Genomic DNA, 10309 nt, shown 5'->3' with positions numbered 1-10309 from the left:
TATCTTAAGACAAAATAATAATTATATATTTGATTTAAAAAAATTTATATTACGATCCAGTCACATTTCTCACTTTATATTTGAAATTATGATTGGATATTTTTTTTCATTTGTGTTGTGAGAAGTGCAGCTGTACATAAATTATTTGTTTACATATGGGAACGCTCCAGCAATGAATAAACATCGTATTTGAAAGAATGTAAGGGAATTGACATATCACTTTATTTGTTGTTGAATCATCATCTTTTTTTGAGTATTTGATTGTTTCTACATTTAGTTCACAGTTTAAGTTTTTATCCTAGGTATGAGATGCAACGCAATACATTGTGTTGATGGTTCCGATCTTTCTAGCTCAGGGGTTCATAACCTGTGGGAGGGGAGGTGACCTAGGCTTAGGTCGCAGGGAAAAACTTCCACAACTGGTCGTTCAAATAAACTAATAGCCAGGAACTCTTAAGCTATGGGTCACAAACCAAACATGATTTGCAGGAGCTTCCAAGATTGGTCATGAAATCGACTAACAGCCATTGATTCTTGAGCTATGGGTCATGACCCGAACTTGATTCTCGAGTTTTCGACGGGAATGATCGTACTAATCCACTTACAGCCAGGGGCTCTTGAGCTATAGGTCACGACCTAAACTTTGTTCGCAGGGGCTTTTGATGGGATGGGTCTTACTAATCCACTTATGGGCAGGACCGCAACTAGGGGAGGAACAGGCGGGTCTGGTGCCCTGGGCGCTATATACCAGAGAGGGGCGCAAATTTCACCCTTTAACCTCTCTTTCAAAATTACTGGGGGTGGGGGGGGGCACCAGAATGTGAGCTTGCCCCAGCTCTCTTGAGATATGGGTCACAACCTAAACTAGGATCACAAGGGCTTCTGAGATGGGTCATACTAATCCACTCACAGCCAGGAGCTCTTAAGCTATAGGTCATGACCTAAACTTGGGTTGCGAGGACTTCCGAGATCAGTAGTGCAAATTCAATAACAGCCAGGGATTTTTAAGCTTTGTGTCGACCCAAGCTTGATTTGTAGTGGCTTCAAAAAGGAGTCATACTAATCCATTTACAACCAGGGAATTCTCGAGCTATGGTTCATGACCCAAACTAGATTTGCAGGGGCTTCCTAGATAAGTTGTACAAATCTGCTTATGGTGTATTATAATTGCACTTATTGAGTCACTTGTTTCACTGATTTCGAAGGAAAAACAGTACCATATGGGTTGCAAAGCTGATCTTGTTGATATTGGGTAACAGCTGAAGAGGGGGTTAAGAATCCCTGCTCTAGAGAAATCATTGAACCTATAAACTATGTTCAATCTAAAACTACCCATTGGAAAAGCACTGTATGAAGTGAGGTGCAATTTCAAAATTGAATGCATTATACAATTGATTATATTGCAAGAATATCAATGTTTTTTCATTACTTTTTACAGTTTCGAGATGCAAGTTTATGTTGCAGCATTAAATTTGTAGTACTATATATTTTTAATAAATCTAAAATTCCAAAACATAGCAGTTTGTTTGGAACAATTCATTTCAAGTATATGACATTTTTGTTCAATTAAAATTCAATCATCATTTATACAAACATGTATACATACAGAACCATGTATTAGATCATGTTTTTTTTACTAATGAAGCATAGTTTCAATGCACTTAGTCAAAATTATTTAAAAAAGTATCGACATTAAACAGGACGTCTACAAATGATAAAAGGTTTTTCAGTATAGGAAGTGGAGGGTCATTACTAGAGACTGGAAGTTTAGGCAAAATGTCATTAATGCCTTTTTTTTTTTGCCTATTTTCAAACTTTTTGGTCAAAATGAGTGTTTAAAAATTTTCCTCTATCATAAATGCCTATTTTACCATAGTTTTAAGTTTACTAATGAGTTTCAAAGGCCATAATTTGTAAAACTTGGATAGTTTGAGCATTGAGAGAAAAAATTTTTATCTTTTTAAAATGTATATACACTCATTGCTATAAAAATTTGCGCACCCAGAAGAAGTCGTCAAAATGAAACGAAATTTTACACATGTAAGTACTACGTTAATATAAGTAAGTGATTAGAAAACCCAAGAAAAAGGATCATTTATTGCAGAAAAAAGTACAGATGAACAGAAGTTTTAGTACTCTGTTGGACCCCCTCTAGCGCGAATGCACGATGTGATACGAGCGGGCATTGAGGCATACAAGTTCCGTATGATGTCCTGAGACATCTCGTTCCACAGTTGCTGTAAATGCGCCTCTAGTTTGACCAACCTCGTAGGGTGTCCAACTTGCCGTCCCGAATGATCCCAGATATGCTCGATTGGTGACAAATCTGGGGATAGAGCAGGCCAGGGAAGGGTGGTAATGTGGCAGAGGCAGTCTTGTGACATCCTTGCTGTGTGTGGCCTAGCATTGTCTTGTTGAAAAATGGCTCCTGGGAGCCCTGCCATGAGTGGCAACACATGTGGCTGAAGGATGTTATGGACGTACCACTGGGCTGTCATTGTGCCATGGATCAATATTAGGGGTGACCGTGTATCGTAAGCAATGGCACCCCATACCATGACACCAGCTGTGGGAGCGGTGTGTCGCTGTAAAGCGAAAGCAGGATTGAAGCGTTCACCACGGGGCCTCCACACACGAACACGATTGTCATCACTGCTCAAGTTGAATCTCGATTCGTCGCTGAAGACGACCTGGTTCCATTCCGTTGCAGTCCAATCCCGTCGTGCTCGACACCACTCCAAACGGAGGCGTTGGTGAATGGGTGTCATTGGCAGCACACGTATTGGCCGCCGCGATACCAGATGTCCTTTAGCCAGGCGCCTTGTGATGGTTCGGGAGGCACAGGGGCCCGTAGTGAAGCTGCTGCCTGTGTCTAGATAGCGGCCAATGAGGCAGTTGGCTCTACGCGTGCGTTTCGGATGATGTGACGGTCTTCTCAACGACTCGTCTGTCGAGGGCGTCCTGAACCTGGTCGCCGTGTAAATGACGTCTCTTCTGTCCACTGGTCCCAACACCTCACAGTAAAATCAGAACGGCCTAGTTGACGAGCTACTCGCCGAGCTGACCAGCCAGCTTCCATCATCCCGATGATTCTTCCCCTATCGAACTCTGACAACTGCTCATATGGTCTTCGACGGCGGCGTAACGGCATGTCTACCTCAGCATTTCCTTTGCAAACGATTAAATACACTCTAGCAAGCTCTGCTTACCTGTTTTATACTCCAAGGAGAACGAAGTTCAACGCCCTCTAGTGGCATTATGTAATGCGCAATCACGCTGCATTTCTAATCATTTGCATATCTGCCCGACATGTAACTTCAGGCCAACTTTCGTTTCGATCCCACAATTATTTCTTGGTGCGCAAATTTTTATGGCAATGAGTGTATATATATATATAAAACTCTTGCTACTAATTATATCATCAACTCCTCCAGCCCCATTTAAACATGAATAAGTGATCTGACAGCTAAGAAACTTGGTTGTTGCTATGCATTAGCTTTGCTTTGATCAGAAGGTGTTAGATGTGAATCATTTTGTCACAGATGAATGCAGCCCATGTTAGAAAAGCAGAGGAAAATTAAAAAAAATTTTCTCCATATGTTTCACATAACACATCTCGCTCAAGCAATGGACCCTATTGTAAATGTATAGCTGAACGATGACTGTCTCAAGTGGTCATTAGTTGACGTCATGGCTCTGGGGCCCCCATGTTGTTTTGATTTTATTTTTATGCCACTAATGTGCACTGCAAACAACCATGGCTGTTTATTTTACATACATATTTAGTGTATTCGATTAAATTGACCAAAGTCAGTGACAGATGCAGTCACATGGAGCCCTTTACTTGAAGGAGCATGTGCTAATATAAAAAAATTTCATTTTTTTTATCAACAATAGAACGAACAAGGTAGCTATGTTTCAACTATAGAAATTACTAGCTATAATACCCGGCGTTGCCCGGGTTTTCTTCAATGAGGCTGTTTGGATCACGTGATATCTCCCTCTTTCTTTGAGGGACATGCAAACCGTGTCTAAGTTAACCAATATGGCGACTTCCTGCGCGATTTCGTGAAATAAACAAATCTAGATTTAAAGAAACATAGAAACGAATATATATTTTTTTCCTTTTTTTAAGGGGCACTAGGTATTTCGATCCCCTCCCCTTCCCCGAACTTTTAAGTTATCCATCTGCCTGTTTCAGCTTTCAAAAATGCTTAATTGAAGCTGTGGAATTCCTTCGATGTACTTTACGGGCCCATAATTAATTTTAAAACATTCTAAACTATCAATTTATGCATTTGAATATCAAAAGACAATATGGAGACATTAATTTTCATGCTTGAGAAGATATAAATAAAAAGTTTAAATCAATGTTATTGCATGAATGTCCAACTCAAAAGTAGGTCCAGCTAATTACTTAATATTTAATCTCCCGGGCTTCGTATATCTCTAATCGAACTCAATATTTCAGAAATCAAGAAATCAATACAATTTTTAAAATTATTGATGTGACAGAAAACTCCACAAAATTTCAGCATTTCTACAGTAAAATCGGCAATTTTAACACTGATTTCTATGAGGATCACCCTTTTCTTGACCCTCAAAGCGAAGCTGATGATGATTATGACGTCTATTCAAAAAAATCTGGTTACTGGCAGGATTGAAAATGTATCAAACCATTATAAAGGCATAAACTATTATGCATATGCATATACTAACAGAATTAAGGAAGTGACAAACCGTTGTAAAGTCATACACGCGTCTTAAATGCATTGCTAGGGAACCACGGTAACCAAAGTAAACGTTCGGAAAGTGATTGTTGAGACCCAAAAACCATTGTTGCCGACAGTTTTTTTGCCCGTTTGGGGCATTTGCCCTGCTCTGAAGAAATTTTAAAGTAGCCTATCGTTTAAGTCGGGTCTCATTTGGTGTATATATGCAAAATTTGGCGACGATCGATCAAAAATTGTAGATTTGTATAGAGAACATACATACTGTACACACACACACACAGACAGACAGAAAATCAATTTTATATATATAGATTATTTGCGAATAAAATAAACAAGAATTATTCAAACTCAAAGGAGCCTCACAGATGATTTTCTCTATAGGCTCTGCATCTGGTAATGGTGGCCTTGCCCTAATCCTGAGGGTCTACTAACATTTTATTTTGGGCTTAAAATCAATTTAACTTGCATAAGAATGCAGTTATAAACTGCAATTATAGTAATAAAGTAGACATCTCTCTTATCACTTGTTTTCGTCCCATCACTTATTCATTACTATAAAGTATAATTAAAACAAGTAAACATATATCTACTTGTTTTAATTAGGTATAGTTTATAATTGCATTCTTACGCAAATTTTAAATTGATTTCAAGCCCGAAATAAAATGTTAGTAGATCCTAAGGATTAGGGCAATTCTAGGGCCACCATTATTAAAAGCGGAGCCCATAGATAAAATGATCTGCGGGTCTCCGAACAATTCTCGTTTATTTGTTGTTTTATTTAGAATAATCATCATTTCTTTAGTTAGAACATAGCTGCCTTGTTCAGTGCACCCAATTTTTCAGCTAGTTTTTGAATCCTTAATACCTTAGTGTTTAGTTATTTTTTCTTTCATAAATTATGTCTTTTTTTCAGTACCTATTTTAGGTATTTTTAGTGCCTTTTTTCCTTTCTATTTCAACCATTTTTAGTGCCAATAGAATACAGAATACATTAGTGCTATTACAATAGTTGATCATCTTCCGTAACACAACTTACTCATTTTTGTCACAATTTAGCATTAAAAATCCATGGATATCACAACGGGTAGTGCAGGAATTAATTCAGGTATTCTCAATGTTTTGTATTCAATGGATGCTTTGTGACTATAAGACGAAGACCAGGGATATCTGCCCCTTATCTGTCAATAAGATGAAGGCCATGGACTCCTTTACGGAATAATATTCAGTGCATATAGTAATGAAAAACAAGTTGTTTTCTCTTCCGAGCTTATATGGATCCCCTATTTTGAAACCTCTCCAAGGACCTCTGGTCAAAAACCACTGAACTGGTCGATTATAATAAATAAATTATTAGTGCATTATAGTTAATAAATTATTAAATTTTGGGAACACTTTTGTAACTGGTAATAAAATTTGAATAATTAGTACTTATTATCCTAGATTCATTTGTAGCCATTTTAAGGATCCAGGATAATTTGAATTTTGATAATTCAAATACTTTTTCAGTGAATTTGGACTTAACCAAGTTTGACTGTATTTATTCTTACCTGATGCTTTTCCAGTAGGTACACCTTCAAATGAATGTATTGTATTTGAGATTTGTTATAACCACCATTGAACAAACTTAAAATTATTATGGACTCAAATGACTAATTGAATCATTAATCATTATTTAAGGGTGGGGGAACATTTGTTCCATTTCATGTACTTAGACTGTATGATTCACCTTTTAAAAAAACAAAAAATTACTTTTGAGAAAGCATTGCTTTTATAATTTTTCTTTAAAAAATTCAGTTTTAATAAAAAAACAATCACAATATTTTCAAGATTTCATTCATATTCTCTTTTCTCTATGCAGTTGAAAAGATCTGAACAGTGTAATGGTATTGGATGTCAACTATTAGTGAGCAATAAAAGAGGTAAAAAAGAAACTTGATTTCAAGTGCAAAGAGTTCAGTTGAAGAATATATATTTAGGGAAACTTAATAATTTTGACATGGGTTTTCATGGTGTTTTTTTTGTATGTGCTTGTTGCAACTGATAGCACAATAATTATATACATTAAAGCCTTGCTACAATTATGTTGAATATTACAATAAATCTCTTCTCATGATATTTTTTCTCAACTTTTATTTAGAATTGCTTCTAATCTAATGTTAAAACTCCTCTCGACATAACAATATCCTTGTGATAAATTCCTAAAAATATTTTTTAAAGATTCTGAAACTGCTACAGTGGTATTTTTAATACCTCACTCAAAATTACCTTCAATATATTTTTAAACTCCTCACTGATTTTGTCCTTCCAAGGCCATCTAGTAGAATTCATGTCTTGCACTACCTGCTCCTTAAAAGTTTTAATGAAGTTAACATCTTTCTAGTCTATGAAAAATGTAATATATCAACCTTTACAGGTTGAAACTCCCAGGTGAATTTTATCAATTAATAAATTGATTTTAACTGTGAAGTACAGAAATGTTGAATGTTCATAACATATTTTCTTGTGGTTCTAATAATGCTAATAAAGAAGAGATGTGATGTCTTTTAATGTAATGGTAACCTCTACAATATTTGGTTCTTTCTACAATATTCTCTCAACGATACTCAAAATATTGTTATATCATTATTTCATTGTACATATTTACATACGTGTCATGACCAGGGTTATTGATTTTTTTTAAACAAAATATATTAAATACATTTATTACTAACACACTAGTCATTAATCCAGGCTTTCTTTAAAGAAATTTTAACTTACAAAAATAATGACTGTTTAAAAAATATTTGTAAACTAAAGATAAAGAATCATATACTTACGAGATATATCAGAACATTTTATTAGGGAAAGGGAGGAAAAACATTTTTTGAATAGATATCTTACAGTAAGTATTAAAGAATTTTACTGTGTGTGAATAATTGTTCATTTGCTTCATTAGAACCACTAGTTTGGATACTTTGTCTACTCTTAATCTGTTTCACTATTTGGAATGAACTATACCTTGAAAAAATCCTTTCAACACAGGCATAGATGATTTGACTGTAGTTAGTATGTTTGCATATCGCTCTCTGTAATTATATCAATTATGTCCTTCACATTTATTTTTGAACCAATACTTGAGATTTCACTAGAGATGTTATTATCTGAGATCTGTGGTGTCTTCACAAACTCTGGTAACAACTGATGAATTTTCAGCATAAGATTCAAGAGAATCACAATAGGTATTCCATCATACCTTTACAGGAAGACCAATTCACTTCCACCTTACACATGATACCATGCTTTCGAGAGATGATTGCGGAAATATCTAAATATACTTGTAACATACTTTGTTGCATCAGTTTTAACAAAATCTTCAGCTAGCAGGTTTAAGATGTGGGCACTGCACCAATATGTAAGTCCCAAAACGCCAAGCTCTTCATCCAGAGTCTTTCTGGAAGAAACCGCATATTTTCAGTATTGTCTGTAGCAAAACTGAATATGAAGTTTTCTTCTGTTGACTTCACTGAACTAAAAACCAAATTTGCTAAACAATTTCCAGCATGTGATGAGCCATATGTGTCAATATGGATGGCTTTACCACATTGTTTGATACCACACAGAATTTATTCATTATGGATATCCACCCATCCATCGTCATGCAATTTTTGATTTTGTAAGTCAACTGTACTAAGTCAACCCATAACCTCATCATTGTAAATCTTGGGTAAACATTTATCAGCTAAATTGGTACGACTACTATGGTATCTCTGATATTTGATATATATTATGATACTATAAATAATATTTGAAAATATAAATATTTAAATTATTTGATATTTTTTAAATAATTTAATAAAACATTAAATCACTTTGAAGAGCTGCATGAATAATTTTATTCAATTACAACAGATAATTTTTCATATCTGAAAAAAATTGATTTAAATCAGTGATATTAAAAAAAAAATCAGTTGATTTAAATTGCTACAACCCTGGTCTACCTCTCTACATGTTGGCCTAGTCTATCAGTTCCCAACCTTTTTGACTTTCATTTTTTAAAATAGATTTTCCTTGGTGTGGAGCTCCTTAGGTCTTTTTTTCCCCCATTTATTTACTGGTGTATTTTATTTCTCCTAGTACAGCGGAATGCCAGGGTCACTGCAAAGCACAGGTTTGGCACCAGTAGCCTAGTCATTTGGTCAAAGTTTGAAGTACTCGTACATGAGAAGCTGGACTACCTGAGGCTTTGTCTGGCCTGTTTATGATGTGACTAAAATTCAGACATTAGCTAGAATATATCCTAAAATAATTTTCCAAGTTACAGGATATAGTCAATTTTAAAAGTGTAACTTTTTAAGTATAATAAAGTATAAATTTTTGATAGCAATATTATTTTGATTCAATGTTTTCTATAACCCAAAGTAACATTGATTGGTTGAATCACTTTGATATATAATACTGTAACTGTAATATATTGGTTTGTTGATCATTAATCATGTTGATGGTTATGTAAATGTGATAGTATTTGTGATTTTTTTTTTTATTCTGATTCCTGTGAAAGAATTTTTTTTTCTTCCACTTTAGCAGAAATTGTGACAACATAAAACAAAATGGCATCATATGAGAAGCTTTCATATCTGCTCACTTTCTTCTTTGGTTTGGCATGGAAATCTCGCATACGCCTTCCGGTGTTGCTGACAGTGTGCTTCATGGTGTTAGATATACGCATGCAGCTTGAAATTGATATAAATATTGGGCCATAAGAGAGAGAGATATGTTATATTTAGACAAGCAAGTTTTATCAGATGCTTATACCTAAGGAACAAGTTATGAACTATCATCATTCATCCAGTGAATGAAACTGGTGTGTACATAAACTATTAGGAATTTGATATCTGAGCAAGTCTTGGTACATCAGCATTCTTGATGAAAGAAAAACAATGATCACACCCACTTGGTGTTTGCAAAATCTTTGAGGCTTTAAAAGCTATACTGCATATTCACTAATGTGCAGAGTTTTCAATCCTATTTGATATATTTTCATTCTAAGCTAAATATAGATATATAAGCTAAATAAACTAATATCTTTCTAATGTAATGAACACAGCTAATGCTATGGTTTCATTCGAAACTAAAATCTGTGAGAAAACAACTAATATTTTTACTATACCTTTTTATACTAAATATTTACAGATACCATAAAGCAAAGAAAATTGTATGAAAAAATTTTTGGAGTACAAACCCATGTTTGAAACTTGTTCCTCATCCCTTTGTTGAATTTCACTCTTTATAATTTTTTTTCATGCCTTTGACCATACCATTTTTTTAGAACTATTTAAGACTTTTTTCTTGGAAATATATCTATATTTATAAAATGTATATAGTATTCTTTTTGGGCTGGCATTCCAGCTTCCCCATGGCTCTTTGTTATAAAGAATTAATTTTCATACTCATAGCTATATTAAGATGAGAAGACAAAGTATTATTGCATGTGAACTTATGGCCTATTCAATTTAAATCATCTTTCTGTGAATTTTTTTTTTCATAATAAAATTTTGTTTTTATAAAAAAGATTAATTATATGGCTCATTTTATTTTGT

At 34.6% G+C, this 10309-nt stretch overlaps 1 long non-coding RNA gene across 1 annotated transcript; it reads left to right on the top strand.

The window, feature by feature from the left end:
* The first annotated feature begins 119 nt into the window (after positions 1–119).
* On the top strand, positions 120–10282 carry LOC149083008 (uncharacterized). The gene is made up of 3 exons (XR_016193212.1): positions 120–199; positions 6592–6652; positions 9294–10282. It is a non-coding gene; the product is annotated as an uncharacterized LOC149083008 (long non-coding RNA).
* The last annotated feature ends 27 nt before the right edge of the window (positions 10283–10309 follow it).

The sequence above is a fragment of the Pholcus phalangioides genome, unplaced genomic scaffold (genome assembly GCF_987345545.1).
Source record: "Pholcus phalangioides strain wild (caught in Gottingen) unplaced genomic scaffold, Ppha-v1.0 ptg000009l_1, whole genome shotgun sequence".
NCBI lineage: Eukaryota > Metazoa > Arthropoda > Arachnida > Araneae > Pholcidae > Pholcus > Pholcus phalangioides.
Note: the sequence above shows the minus strand (reverse complement) of the source record. Positions and strands in the feature narration are given on the sequence as shown.